Raw genomic sequence first — 15,467 nt, 5'->3', positions numbered from 1 at the left:
CCTCGGCCAGCTCTAGGCACCAGCCCCCCCTGCGCTTTGTTCCAGCCAGGGCCGGAGATTCCCCGTGTCTGCGCTGAGCCGGGGGTGTCAGCCCCCAGCCCGTCGATCCCAGAGGGCCTGCAGCCTCGGCTTGCCCCGCTAGCTCTGTGCGGCTACCGGCCAGCCAAGCCCCGGGAATTCCTCTGGCTGGTTGGAACAGGGTGTCACGGAGTGTGGGGGGGAGACAGGGTCCTGCACCCCTCTTCCTGCGATTCCCCGGGACTCTCAGCCAGCCAGTGACACAGAAGCGTTATTAGACGACAGGAACACGGTCCAGACCAGAGCTTGTAGGTCTGGAAAACGGGACCCCTCAGTCAGGTCCATCTTGGGGGGCAGGGAGCCGAGACCCCAGCCCTGGGGCTCCCTCTGTTTCCCCAGCCAGCTCCAAACTGAAACTCTCCAGCCGTCTCACCCAGCCTCCCCCCGGCTCCTCCTCCAGCCTTTGTCCAGTTTCTGGGACAGAAGGTGTCACCTGGCCCCACTCCCCTCCTGGGCTCAGGTTACAGACTCAGGTATCATCCCTCCAGTGAAGTCCCACCCTGGTATCCCCTCCCCATCCAGCACCAATGCAGACAGTCCCAGTAAAACTCCCCTGCGACATCCCCAGGTCAGTCCACCCCACTCCCTGCTCCGTCACACAGGCTCGCTGTCATTTCCCACACCTGCCTTGGCTGGAGTTTTGTTCCAGTTCTCGGGGCCGCGTCCGCCTCCGGCCGGGGGAATCTCCGGGAGAGGTTTGGGGAAGCCCAGGCCGGGCAAGAACAGGGGGTGAGGCGGGAACCTGGCTGGGCCAAGGCCCCGCTCACGATCGGAAGCAGCCCCGTTAAAAGCCTGGCAGAATCCAGGCAGCCTTGTTCTCGCGTTGCCGGAGAAGCTCGCTTTGGTTTACGCATTTTTTCTGATTTTTACTTAAATCGCTTATTTCAATGTTCAGTTGTGCAAAATTATAAGTTTTAAGCATTTTAAATGTTCGTATCGATGTTAAACGTTTCCAGCTGCAGGAGGTTGTGGTCGGGTCAGTGTGACGAACTGGGACTGTTCCTACTGCGGTCTGTGAATGCTGACAGGGGAGTGTGGCTGGGATAGTCTGCATTGGGGGATGGGAGACTGACTGAAGGGAAATACCTGAGCCTGTAACATGAGAACCCAGGAGGGGGCTGGGGCGAGGTGACACCTTTGCCCGGGAAACTGAACAAAGGCTGTGGGAGGGGTCGCTGGAGGCGGAGTCTGGGAAGCTGGCTGGTGAGGTGGCTGGCAGGCAGGGAGGGCTCTGACCTCTGGAGGGGGGCTGGGATGCCCGAGGACCCCAAGATGGACCTAACTGAGGGGGTCCTGTTGTCTGTGCCTGCAAGACCTGTCTCGGACTGTATTCCCGTCGTCTAAATAAACCTTCTGCTTTACTGGCTGGCTGAGAGTCATGGTGAATCGCAGGACGCCGGGGGTGCAGGGCCCTGAGTCCCCCCTTACTCCGTGACAACTCCCCCTTCGAGACCGAACTGAGCGGGGTCACTTTAGCCAGTGACCCGGGGAAGTTCGAACCTACCCCCGTTCCCATGGATGCCCCAGCATCCCTCCCATTCCTGGGTGAGAATTACACCAGGCCCCTCCAGTTTCACTCCCCCCCTTAGGTCGGGGGTGTTCGAGGGCATTTGCAGTTCGCATGGGGGAAGGGTTATGCGGCCTGTGCCCTTTTCCCACCCCAATACCCCTGGGGTTCCAACTGGGCTGCGGTCTTCTCCCAGCGCTCCAGTCTGGAGGTCTGTGCTTCGGGCTCTCTTGGTTCAGAGCCCCCCTTTTAACCTTGGCCACCCTCCGGAAAGGCTCCTCTAGGCTGGGCAAGGGTCCTAAAGCCGTTTTCCCTTGTTCCGGGCCTTCCTCCCCCTCTGACAGGGGTCACAGGATCGGCAGTACTGCCGGACAGTAACAAAGACCCCAGGCCAGTAAAAGCTCCGTAGCAGCCTCTGCTGGGTACGCCAGGTTCCCTGGTGCCCTGAGAGGGGAATGTCATGGGCCCGGTACAGCAGCTGGCGCCGATACTTCTGGGGTACCACCAGCTGCCTCCTGAACCCCCCTGACTCCATTTTCCCTGGGGGAGCCCATTCTCGGTACAGGAACCCCTTCTCCCACAGGAACCTTTTCCGGCCACCTCTCCCCATGGTCTGTACCGCACCGAGGTCGGCCAGGTCCCTTATCTTCCGCAAGGAGGGATCTTTCTGCAACTCGGCCTGGAACTCAGCAGCTGGGACAGGGGTGGCCACCTGCTCTTTCTCGCCGGCTGGATCTGAAGCCGCAGCCTCCCTGAGCCGTGTCCCTGGGTGTTCCCTCCCCACCAGGTTAGGGTCCTGCGCCTCAGGCAAGGCACCCTCCCCAAGGCCAGGGCGCCGTGCCCCTCGCCGGCTCTGACTGCGGGTCACAACCAGGGCACCCTGGGGGTTGCTTGGCCAGTCCTCCAGGTCCTCCCCCATCAACACCTCAGTGGGCAAATACGGGTGTACCCCCACGTCCTTGGGGCCCTCCTTGGGCCCCCACTTCAGGCGTACCCTCGCCACAGGTACCTTGAATGGGGTCCCACCCACCCCCGTCAGAGTCAGGTAGGTGTTGGGCACCACCTGATCTGGGGCCACCACCTCGGGCCGGGCCAGCGTCACCTCTGCGCCCGTATCCCAGTATCCATCGACTTTCCTCCCATCCACTTCCAGGGGAACGAGGTACTCTTTCCGGAGGGACCGCCCCGCGCCCACCGTATAAACCAAAAACCCTGAGTCTGGAGCATCCCGCCCCGCAGAGGAGCAGGCCTGGGGCTCTCCTCCCTCCTTAGCAGGTGGTACTCTGCCAGCCCCCCTTCCCTGGGAGTGCTGCCTCTCGCCCGGCTGGGTCTCTACCCAGTCAACCCTCTGTGGGTTTGGTCTGCTCAGTCTGTCCCTGAGCCTGGGGCACTGGGCCCGTATGTGACCTCTTTGGTCACAGTGATAGCAGACCATGTCCCAGGGGTCCCCTCGAGTGGGTTGGATGGACCTGACGCTGGATCTTCCCCTTTGGTGGGGTTTCTCCGTATGTTCCCGCTGGGATGGCCCATGGTGACTCTCGCTCTGCGTTGTGGTGGGACTGTTCCTTTGGGACTCCTCCCTGTTATCCCCTGACCGGCTCTTTACAAACTCATCGGCCAGCCGGCCTGCATGTCGCGGGTTCTCTGGCTTTTTGTCCACCAACCACAGCCTCAGGTCGGATGGGCACCGCTCATACAGTTGCTCCAGTACCAGTAGTTTAACCAGGTCCTCCTTCGTCTGGGCCCCATCTGCCCACTTGCTGGCGTATCCTTCCATGCGGATGGCTAGTTGCAGGTATGAGATCTCAGGGGTTTTATGCTGACTCCGGAACCTCTCCCGGTACATCTCAGGAGTCAGCCCAAACTCACGTAGCAGGGCCTTTTTGAATAGTTCGTAGTCCCCTTTCTCCGCCTCTTCCAGTTGGCGGTACAAGGCCACGGCTTTGGGGTCCAGTAAGGGGGTCAGAACCCGGAGTCTGTCTGCAGGATCAACCTGGTGCAGCTCGCAGGCCGTCTCAAAGGCATCCAGGAAGTCATCCATGTCCTCCCCCTCCTTACGTGGGGCCAGGATGCACTTACCAAAGCTCCGTGCAGTCCTGGGTCCCCCCTCACTCACCGCACCCGGGGGCTCGCGGCCCTTCAGCCTCGCCAGCTCCAGTTCATGAAGCCTCTGTCTCTCTTTCTCCTCCCGTTCATGCTGCCTCGGTTTCTCTTTCTCCTCCCGTTCATGCTGCCTCAGTTTCTCTTTCTCCTCCCGTTCATGCTGTCTCTGGTGTTCACGATCCTCCAGTGTGTACCCTCTCACTCCTTCCCTGGCTTCTCATGTTACATGCTCAGGTATTCTCCGTCGGTCAGTCTCCCATCCCCCAATGCAGACCGTCCTAGCCACACTCCCCTGTCAGCATTCACAGACCACTTTAAGAACAGTCCCAGTTCGTCACACCCCCTTCTCTAAAATACACATTTTAATTACTATAGTAAAAAAACTTACTTCCAAAGTCTTCCTGTCCTTTCTGTCCATCCATTCCTCCCTTCACCCCCTCTCCCCTCCCCCCCATTGAAGGAAGCAACAGCCCTTTACTTCCAGATAACTGGACAGATTTCAGAGTAGCAGCCGTGTTAGTCTGTATCCGCAAAAAGAACAGGAGTACTTGTGGCACCTTAGAGACTAACAAATTTATTAGAGCATAAGCTTTCGTGGGCTACAGCCCACTTCTTCGGATGCATAGCTGGACAGAGTTTCCCTTTCTTTACTTCTGACTATCTGATTAACTAGTTTTAAGCAAAATCAGTACCTTAGTAAGATATAAAATCCTTTGTTTTGCCTAAAATCTTTGGAAACATATTTTTTAAAGTTGGTGAAATTTCATAAACATGTGTATTGTTATGGAGATCACACAGTAAATTAGAGTTCCCTTTTTCTAAAAGCAATGACCATTGTTCTGAACACACTACACCTCTGTGACTGATTAATTTAAAATAATGTCTGTTTCAGTGAGTTAAATATGTAGTAAGCTGGAATGATTATTTTATGAAGGCTTAAGAGTACATTTAAAATATAAAATCAGCTTAGAAATACTGATTAAGAAAATGTAAAACTGAGAAGAGCTGCATCATGTATTCCATAATATTTAATGTCGTATTCAGCAAAACAGCTGACTCGCCCTTACTACAAAGTTTTTGCAAATAAATGTCTGACAAACTTCAGGGCATATCAAAAAACCTGTGACTGACATTTTTTATTCCCAAGTTTAGTGCTTTTAATTAGGTACCTTCTGCAACTCCATTCTGCATGAGGGAGAGGGTACAGGGGTCTCTGCGGGGAACTGTGACTCTCCGCCACCGTGAGGCGGGCCGGGCATCTTGTTATTCCTTCTGCCTTGTCCCTCCGCCCCCACCCCCCGCCGGGCTGCAAGCTCAGGCTGCCATCGGGCATAGGGGCACCAGTTTAATAATACTGCGTAGGGCCCCAGAAATCCTAAGGACAGCCCTGGGGGCGCCAAAAAGCGGTGCCCTGGCTCGGCAGGGAGGAGCCGCCTTCCGGAGGCACCGGAGAGCCAGAGCGTCGGCTTGTGGGGGTGGCGAGCCCCAGCCATGGAGGAGCCGGCGCGGCGCAGGGGGGCAGCAGCCCTGCAAAGGCGGCAGCGCCGCTAGCGGGGAGCAGTGGTGCCCCCCGCCCCTCCTGCCCAGCCTGCGGCCTGGCGCCCGCCCCGGGGGCTCCTGCAGGCTGCAGCAGATGCATGCGGGCAGAGGCCCCCGTGCGCCCCCCAGCTCCTCCCTCGCCGCGCTCGGGCTCTGCGGTTCCCGGGCATGTGAGCCGCCTGTCACGGAGTAAGGGGGGACTTAGGGCCCTGCACCCCCGGCTTCCTGCGATTCACCATGACTCTCAGCCAGCCAGTAAAGCAGAAGGTTTATTTAGACGACGGGAATACAGTCCGAGACAGGTCTTGCAGGCACAGACAACAGGACCCCCTCAGTTAGGTCCATCTTGGGGTCCTCGGGCACCCCAGCCCCCCTCCAGAGGTCAGAGCCCTCCCTGCCTGCCAGCCACTTCACCAGCCAGCTTCCCCGACTCTGCCTTCAGCGACCCCTGCCACAGCCTTTGTTCAGTTTCCCGGGCAAAGTGTCACCTCGCCCCAGCCCCCTCCTGAGACAGCATGAAGAGAGACAGAGGCATCATGAACGGGAGGAGAATGAGAGACAGAGGCAGCATGAAGAGAGACAGAGGCTGAGGCATCATGAACTGGAGCTGGCGAGGCTGAAGGGCCGCGAGACCCCGGCTGCGGTGAATGAGGGGGCCCCAAGGCTGCAAAGAGCTTTGATAAGTGCATCCTGGCCACACGCAAGGAGGGGGAGGACATGGATGACTTCCTGGATGCCTTTGAGACGGCCTGCGAGCTGCACCAGGTTGATCCCGCGGACAGACTCCGGGTCCTTACCACCTTACTGGACCCCAAAGCCGTGGCATTGTACCGCCAACTGGAAGAGGCGGAGAAAGGGGACTACGAACTATTCAAAAAGGCCCTGCTACGTGAGTTTGGGCTGACTCCTGAGATGTACCGGGAAAGGTTCCGGAGTCAGGATAAAACCCCTGAGATCTCATATCTGCAACTAGCCGTCCGCATGGAGGGATACGCCAGCAAGTGGGCAGATGGGGCCGAGGACCTGGTTAAACTGCTGGTACTGGAGCAACTGTATGAGCGGTGCCCATCCGACCTGAGGCTGTGGTTGGTGGACAAAAAGCCAGAGAACCCGCGACACGCAGGGCGGCTGGCCGATGAGTTTGTAAACAGCCGGTCAGGGGATAACAGGGAGGAGTCCCAAAGGAACAGTCCCACCACAACGCAGAGAGAGAGTCACCATGGGACCTCCCCGTGGGAAAATACGGAAAACCCCACCAAAGGGGAAGATCCAGCGTCAGGTCCATCCGACCCACTCGAGGGGACCCACGGGACATGGGCTGCTATCACTGTGGCCAGAGATGCCACATACGGGCCCAGTGCCCCAGGCTCCGGGACAGACTGAGCAGACCGAACCCACAGAGGGTTGACTGGGTAGAGACCCAGCCGGGCGAGAGGCAGCATTCCCAGGGAAGGGGGGCTGGCAGAGTACCACCTGCTAAGGAGGGAGGAGAGCTCCAGGCCAGCTCCTCTGGGGGGCTGGATGCTCCAGACTCAGGGTTTTGGGTTTACAGGGTGGGCGCGGGGCGGTCCCTCCGGAGAGAGTACCTTGTTCCCCTGGAGGTGGATGGGAGGAAGGTCAATGGATACTGGGATACGGGCGCAGAGGTGACGCTGGCCCGGCCCAAGGTGGTGGCCCCAGATCAGGTGGTGCCCAACACCTACCTGACCCTGACGGGGGTGGGCGGGACACCAGTCAAAGTGCCCGTGGCGAGGGTACACCTGAAGTGGGGGGCCAAGGAGGGCCCCAAGGATGTGGGGTACACCCGTATTTGCCCACTGAGGTGTTGATGGGGGGGGACCTGGAGGACTGGCCAAGCAACCCCCAGGGTGCCCTGGTTGTGACCCGCAGCCAGAGCCGGCGAGGGGCACTGCGCCCTGGCCTTGGGGAGGGTGCCTTGCCCGAGGCGCAGGATCCTAACCTGGTGGGGAGGGAACGCCCAGGGACACGGCTCAGGGAGGCTGCGGCTTCAGACCCAGCCGGCGAGAGAGAGCAGGTGGCCATCCCTGTCCCAGCTGCTGAGTTCCAGGCCGAGTTGCAGAAAGATCCCTCCTTGCGGAAGATAAGGGACCTGGCCGACCTCGGTGCGGTACAGACCATGGGGAGAGGTGGCCGGAAAAGGTTCCTGTGGGAGAAGGGGTTCCTGTACCGAGAATGGGCTCCCCCAGGGAAAATGGAGTCAGGGGGGATCAGGAGGCAGCTGGTGGTACCCCAGAAGTATCGCCGCCAGCTGCTGTACCGGGCCCATGAGACCCCCCTCTCAGGGCACCAGGGAACCTGGCGTACCCAGCAGATGCTGCTACGGAGCTTTTACTGGCCTGGGGTCTTTGTTACTGTCCGACAGTACTGCCGATCCTGTGACCCCTGTCAGAGGGGGAGGAAGGCCCGGGACAAGGGGAAAACGGCTTTAGGACCCTTGCCCAGCCTAGAGGAGCCTTTCCAGAGGGTGGCCAAGGTTCAAAGGGGGGCTCTGAACCAAGAGAGCCCGAATCACCGACCTCCAGACTGGAGCGCTGGGAGAAGACCCCAGCCCAGTTGGAACCCCAGGGGTATTGGGGTGGGAAAAGGGCACAGGCCGCATAAACCTTCCCACATGCAAACTGCGAGTGCCATCGAGCACCCCCGACCTAAGTGGGGGCGTGAAACTGGAGGGGCCTGGTGTAATTCTCACCAAGGAATGGGAGGGATGCGGGGGCATCCATGGGAACGGGGGTAGGTTCGAACTTCCCCGGGTCACTGGTTAAAGTGACCCCGCTCAGTTCGGTCTCGAAGGGGGGAGAGATGTGATGAACTGGGACTGTTCTTAAAGTGGTCTGTGAATGCTGACAGGGGAGTGTGGCTAGGATAGTCTGCATTGGGGGATGGGAGACTGACCGACGGAGAATACCTGAGCATGTAACATGAGAACCCAGGAAGGGGTTAGAGGCCAGGTGACACCTTTGCCCGGGAAACTGAACAAAGGCTGTGGGAGGGGTCACTGAAGGCAGAGTCTCAGGAGCAGGCCGGTGATATGGCTGGGAGGCAGACAGGGCTCTGACCTCCCCAAGAGGCTGGGATGCCCGAGGACCCCAAGATGGACCTAACTGAGGGGTATCCTGTTGTCTGTGCCTGCAAGACCTGTCTTGGACTGTATTCCTGTCGTCTAAATAAACCTTCTGCTTTACTGGCTGGCTGAGAGTCATGGTGAATCGCAGGAAGCCGGGGGCGCAGGGCCCTGAGTTCCCCCACACTCCGTGACAGGGGGGTCTTTTGAAGGATTTATTTAAAAAACCATATGTCTGAAGATCCAAGCATTTAAGGCTAAAGATGATTGTGCATCTAAAAATCTATGCAAGGATTTTTTAGAGATGTGATTTTATAATCTTCACCAACTCACTAATGAAATATTTTTAAAGCAAATTTTACACTAAGGTCCTGTAGACTGACATGTCCTGAGTAAATATGACAGTCATGCACAACTGGTTTTGTCAGTACATTCAGAAACTGACAGTAGATACCTGGGGGTTGGCAAATGCCTGTTAAATGTCTTCACTGCCCCTTGAATGGCTCTTGAACAGTTTCAGGGTTGTGCTAATAGGTCTGGCCGGCTGGAGACTGTTTCTCTTTTAACTAGTAGATCCCCTTCCCAGGAAGACTGCGAGCCTGCAGGAAGGGTCAGAACAGGGATAGGAAAGCCAGACGGCTTCGCAGTGTGTGAGCCTGGGCCGCACGACCAGGCCAGGCAGGCTGCTGAGTCGCGCTGGGCGACATTTTTCACTTGACAGGTTTTTCCAAGGACAGAACAATCCAGATTCGGTGACAGGGAAACGCTTTGTGAACTCGGGTCGGAAAAAGAAAAAATGCCCCCAAAGTCAATCTTTTTTCCAGTCAAAAATGTCTTTAACTTTATTTTTTATAAAAAATCTGTAATGCTTCAAATGGAAACGGAACATTTAGCTCGGCCCCAAACGGATTGATCAGAATGTCCAGAGAATCTCTCCTTTGCCCAGCTCTATTTCTGAGGGCAGGGGCCTCTGTAATGCAGCTGCCAAAGGCAGCGCGAGACCCAGTGGCCGGGAGCCGACGGGAGACACAGTCAGACTGGAAATAATGGGCAGATTTTCCCTGAGCGGGGAATTAGCCACAGGACCAGACAGGGGGATTCTGCACCACTGGGAGTCTGTAAATTGCAACGGGGCGTCTCCCGCTGACAGCTCCACTCTAGCTCAGCCAGATGCTCTGTTCCCAGCCCCCGCCCCCAGAGACGCTCAATAGACACATCCATGCTGCCACTGGAAGGTTGCAATGAAATACGTACAGCTGCCTTGCTTAGGATCCAGGCAGGAGCGGCGCCAGGGTTTTTGGCGCCCTAGGCGGGGGTCCTTCCGCGCTCCGGGACCCGCCGCCGAAGTGCCCCGAAGACCGGGAGCGCGGAAGGACCCCCCCCCCCGCCGCCGAATTGCCACCGAGGGTGGCAAAATGCTGCCCCCCCAAATCATGGTGCCCTAGCCAACCACCTAGGTCGCCTAAATGGAAGAGCCGGCCCTGGATCCAGGAGAATAATACAAGAATAATACAAGACCCCCCAAACCAGTGTGAGACAAAGCAGGCTGCTCCCGGTGGCCGGGAAGCAAACTCACCCCTCCTGTAGGCTCTGTCTGCAGACTGACTCTGATTGCATCCAGTGCCCCATGAAGGCAGGTGTTCATCTTCAGCCCTTGGGGTTCCCCTTGTCTCAGCAGGGTTGGCCAGTCCCCTGTGCTGATTCCACCCCAGACGGTCCTAGCAGCTCCCTGTCTTGAACACCTGTCCTGGCCCCTTGTCCTGGGGGGAAGTCAGTGCTCCTCCCCCCCAGTCTCCCAAGGGGTGGCCATGCCCAGGGATCGGTACAGAGACAGGCTGTGAGCTCGGGACAAGCTGCCCGAGCCCACGCCCGACTCTCAAAGTGATCGCTTGCACTTCCAGCCGAGCTCGCTACACCGCCTGGACGCCCTGGGCCAGATTGGCGAACCGCTGGGGGATTCTCCGGCCAGGGCTGTGTGGGAGGCCGGGCGGTTCTGGGTCGCTGTGCGCTAGGAAGACTGTGCGCTGTGCGCCCGCGGAGATGCTGTGGCTGGCTTGTTGGCTAGCGCTGCTGGGACGCGTCGCCGCAGGACCAGGTGAGTCCCACGAGGTCATTTCCCGGGCGCTGGGGGGGCGGGCCTGGGCCTGGCTAACGATGCCGTCAGGCCCAACAGCTGGGCTGCATTGAAGGCAGGGACTCCGTGAACTACTGTCCAAGGGGCTTATCTGGCGCCCATCACCGGAGCATCTGAGCACCGCACCACCTCTGAGTGGATGTATCCTCGGACGCCCTGGGAGGTAGGGCAGGGTGCTGTCCCATGGGATGCCTGAGAGCCGTGCGTGTGGGGGTCCTTCGCTTTGATCCCCTCCCTGCCCCCAGCCTGCCAAGCCACCCCAGGGACAATCTAGCCCTGTGCATTCGAGTCCCAGTGCTGGTCACGGGGAGCTTGGCTTGGGTGCCGCGGTTCTGAGATCTGCCGGAGCCCAAAGCCCCGTGCTGGGCCCGCTTCTCGGATCCGAACCCTGGTGTCTCCCCGCCTGAGCGTCCTTCGCCCGCTGGCGGCAGCAGTAGGCTGTTACCCACATGTGCCAGAGGGTTCCCTGAGCTCCTGGGAGGGGCTGGGGCTGGCGGCTGCACGGCACCCGTGACACAGCTGCACTGTGTGGGGGGGTTGTCCACGAGGGTCCCCCAGGTACCTGGATACCCGGTAAACCCCCCCTTGTCTCACCTGCAGACACGGCCACTCAGGCGAGCGACGGCCCCCAGCTCTGGGCCCGGGCCGGCCAGGACGTCACGCTGGAGTGCAGGACCCGAGCACCCCCGGACCCCGACCCGCACCACCTGCGCGTGCACTGGCACCTCCTGCGGGAGCCGGCGGGGGACTCCGTGGTGCACAGCTACCACGCGGGGGCCGACCAGCTGGGAGACCAGGCTGAGGAGTTCAGGGGCCGGACGCAGCTCCTTCTGGAGGGGATCCGCGAGGGGGTGGCGGCCCTGAGCCTGGCCAGCGTGCGGCCCTCGGACAGCGGCACGTACCGGTGCTTCATCATGGACGGTTGGGATGCTGACAGCATGGACATCGTCCTCCACGTGGCAGGTAACCGCGGCGCACCGGGCCTGGCTGGAGCCAACCTGCCCTGGGGGTGTTTTGTTGAGCTAAGCGGCTGGAGCGCCTGGCGTCTCTCCCTTGAGGGCACGTTTCTGATCCTTCCCGGAGCTCTTCTCTGACCCCTCCGATGGATCAATCCCCGGCGTGGATTGTGGGAAACGAAGTCCCCTCCTAGCCGGAGAGCTGGGGGGAGATGCGGCCCCCACGGGGGAGCCGGCGCTAACACGGACAGGAAACCGCCCTGGTTGAAGATGTCGTGTCTAGGAGTGGGGGGAGTTTTGGGCGCCGGGCAGGGGACGCTGCAGTACCAGGGCAGGGGGCTGTTGAGGGCTGAGTCTGGCAATACGCTCAGCCTCAGCCCTGTCTGTGGTTAGGGGGCAGCAGGCCTCACCCCCCTTCTCTCCTTTCCCAGCCCCGTACGAGCCCCCGCAGCTCGCCGTGCTCTCCCGGGCTGGGGGGCGGCTGGCCCTGCAGTGCCGCTCCGCGGGGGGTTATCCCCAGCCCGAGATAACGTGGCACGACGGGAACGGGACCGGCTGAGCCAGGACGAGCCGGTGGAGCTGCAGAGGAGCAGGCAGGGGGCCTTCGAGGTGCGGCGCAGCCTGTCGCTGACGCCCCGCCCTGGGGGGTCCGTCTGCTGCGCCCTGAGCCACCGCCCCCTGCAGCAGAACATGAGCGTCTGCGAGACCCTCCCAGGGGAGCGGGGCCGGGACGCTACCCACAATCCCCGGGGGCGGGCGTGGGCGGGTGTCAGCGCTGCGGGGCGAGAGCCCCCTTCCCCCGCGCCCCGTCGTCACTGCTCAGTGGGAGGCCACCCAGGGCCTGCTGCTGGGGACACCCCTCCAAGAGCGGTCCGAGAGGTAGAGCTCGGGGGGCCGTGCCCATCACCTGGGCGTCTGGGCTGTGGAGGCTGGATCCAGGGAGAGGGGCATGTCCGCGGGGCCGGGTCTGGGATCTGCGCTGCTGGGGGCTGCAGGCCGGCCAGCTCCTGGCTGGGCCGGGGACCCCCTGGCTCTGGGTTCAGTCACAGCCCGTGTCAGCCCCCCTCTCCCTGCCCCACTGCAGCGCCGGAGGCCCGGCTGCAGGCGCCGGAGCAGCGATTCCCCGGGTGGGCGATGGCTGTCGTGACGCTGGCGCTCGTGACCCTCGTGTGCGCGGTGCTGATCCATTGGGGGCTGCCGCGCATCCCCGCCGAAGGTGAGTGACGGCCGGGGGGGGCGGGTCCGTGAGACCCCCGTGCCCTGCGGAGCCGCCTCCCAGCCGGGTTCCCGCCCGGCCCTGCTCCTGTGGGGCGCTGGGCCAGACCCTCCGGCTCCGACGGGTCGAAACAGTCTCATCTCCAGCCGCCCCCGGTCCCTGGCCAGTCGCCTGCCGCGTTCCGGGGCCCCCCAGAGCGAACAGACCCCCCCCGCCTGCGGCCCCGCCGAGCTGTGACTCCTTGCGTGTGATGGGCTCTGTTCCCCGGGCCTGATGCCTCTAGCCCAGGCCAGGCCCAGGTTTGTCCCTCACCACCGGCCAGCTCTGCTCCGCCCCCCCCCCTCCGAGGCCTGGGCTGAGACTGGGCCCAAGTGACTTAGGCGCCCTGCGTTTTAGTGCAAGGCTGGGCTTGCTCCGGGTTTGTCTCAGGAGCAACGCGGCCACCTCAGAGCCTTTACTAATAACGCTGCCGCCTCGCGCGTTCCACCCCTGGTGTGCCAGCCCCTCGGTGTCAGGACCCTCAACCCACAGGTGGGGAAACTGAGTCACGGAGGGGTGAGTTCCCCAGGTGTCCCAGTTCAACGCGTGACCCACTAGGCCACGCTGCTTCTCCGCTTGCTCAGCTCCACCATTTGTGTGTGTGTGTGACGGGGGAGGGAAAACGCCCCCCCCCCCCCCAAACCTAACATTGAATTTTTAGAAGCAAAAGTTTCCGTTGAAAGGAATCTGTTATCCGGGTGGGAAAATCTGTTTGCTGAAAATGTTTGCGGGTCAGTGGGACCCCGGCCCGGCTAACGCTGCCCCCCCCCATCCCATCAGGGCTTCACCTTGGATGGCGAAGAGCGCCCGGCTCCCAGGACTGGCACCGTGTCCGGACGGACCCCCCCGAAGTGGAAATGGCTGAGCGCTAGGTCTGCCCGGCCCCCCCGCCCCCCGCCCAGCCGGTGGGGAACGACGGGCTCAGACTGCAGCGGGGAAGAACGGAGGTTTCTGGGTGGAGCGATGTGACGAAGTGGGGGATTTTCTTGTTGTTTCCAATGGTTTGCATGCGGAGGGGGTGGGACTCAGTGTCCCTGGGTGTTTCTGGTTTAACGAGGTGAGGGGAGAGGGAGTTTGTGGTTACAAAGGACCAGTGACAGAACTTGGGACCCCAGCCGATGGCCTGGAGGATGGATACCCCAGCGACCAGGGACCTGGCGACCCGGAGACCCAGCTGAGGAGTCGCAGCCGGTTCTGGCCAGTGGGAGGACAATGGGCTGCGGGGAGAGGACCCCGGTGACCGGACCAGCCGGTTCCAGCCTGAGGGGGACAGAGGCGGGCAGAGAGGAGATGAGGCCCAGGTGACCCCATTTACGACCCTGTTTACCTGAGAGAAGACAATGGACAGAGGTGGGGCTTGGGAGCCGGTGATCTCAGATGCCCAGCTGGGAAGCAGGGGGGCTCTGGGCTGGAGAGGAGGAGCAGGCAGAGCCCACCTGGATGCAGGGGAGACTGGGATGTGCTGGGCTGAGGGAGGCCAGGCCTGAGGCCCTGAGAGTTTCCTGTGCTGTGTTCAACGCTCAATAAATCCTCCTGTTTTACACTGGCTGAGAGTCGCTCCGGGCTAGAGAACAGGGGGCATCGTCCCCTTCGGGGGCAGAGGCCCCGGGGACCCAGAGCGAGGGGACTCCCTGAGGGGGCCCACGGCAGAGACAGACGTGCTCAGTCTCAGAGAGGTGCGGCTCCAGGAGGTGGAGGGGCCTGACCCCGAGAGAGAGTGGACCCCCGAGAAGGGCTGTCGCACTGAAAGGGGCACCCCCCACGGAATGCACGGGGCCAAGAGTGGGCACGATCTGTGAGTCCGTGGCAGGCAGGACGGGAGCTCGCACCACGCGGAGCAGAAACTCTGGGCTGGCTGCAGAGATGCCTGCAAAGTAACCCGTGCTCCTGCCGGGTGGCAATGCAGCTGGCGAGGGGCCAGGAGGGGTGAGACGCTGCGTGGAGCCCTGGGATGGGCGGGCGAGAGCCTGGGGCACCCTGAGCAACCCTGGGGAAGGACTGAACGAGGTGAACCCCTTACAAGTGCGACTGTGTCTGTGTCCCTGGGGAACTGTATGGCCCTTCTCTAATGAACGTCTCAGTTCTCAGCGTTGGCAGCCCCTGGGGCAGACATGCGTCTCCTGGTCCCAGCCGGCTCCTCCAGAGACCCACAGACAGAGAAAGGACCTGGGGAGCAAACCCCCGAGTTTAGGCCTTTCTTCCGGATCCTGCAAACAGCCGGTTCACCTGACCCCTGAGGGGCGACACAGGAGCAGCGGCCTGGAGCTGGGACAGCCGGTTCACGCCAGCCAGGGCTGCTTGTTTCTCGGGCGCTTTGCTCGCGGCACGGCACTGCACGGGCTCCGGGCGCGCCTGGCTCTGGTCGCTGGACCCACCCTCCGCCCTGCTGCGGGGAAGCAGCGGCTCCGTCGCTGTCCCGGGGCCCACCAGGGGAGGGTGCGTTCGGGGACAAGCCAGAGCTGGGGGAAAACCACGGCCCCGGCCCCTCGCCCTCCCTGCCGCCAGGCTCTGCGGGTGCCGGGTTTGCGGCTCCCCCTCAGCTGGGCAGCTCCCAACCCCCTCCCCCTGCAGTCTGCTCGTCAGGCCAAGGAACCGGGCAAGGGCGCCCCAGAGCGATGCTGGGGGGTGCCCACAACTCCAGGGTCTCCCTTCTGCCCTCCACGGGGGGCAGCAGGGACCCCGGGGCTGTTGTGTGAATTGTGCTGGAAGAGCGAGAGGTGTCAGCGCGACACGTCCCCGGCCCGGCACACGGTCGGGTTCGGGATCCAGAGCCCTCGGCCGGCTCAGCGCTGGGCGCCCGTGGCTCCTGCGTG

The sequence above is a fragment of the Emys orbicularis genome, chromosome 24 (assembly GCF_028017835.1).
Source record: "Emys orbicularis isolate rEmyOrb1 chromosome 24, rEmyOrb1.hap1, whole genome shotgun sequence".
Taxonomy (NCBI): domain Eukaryota; kingdom Metazoa; phylum Chordata; order Testudines; family Emydidae; genus Emys; species Emys orbicularis.
This window is presented reverse-complemented; position numbering follows the sequence as displayed.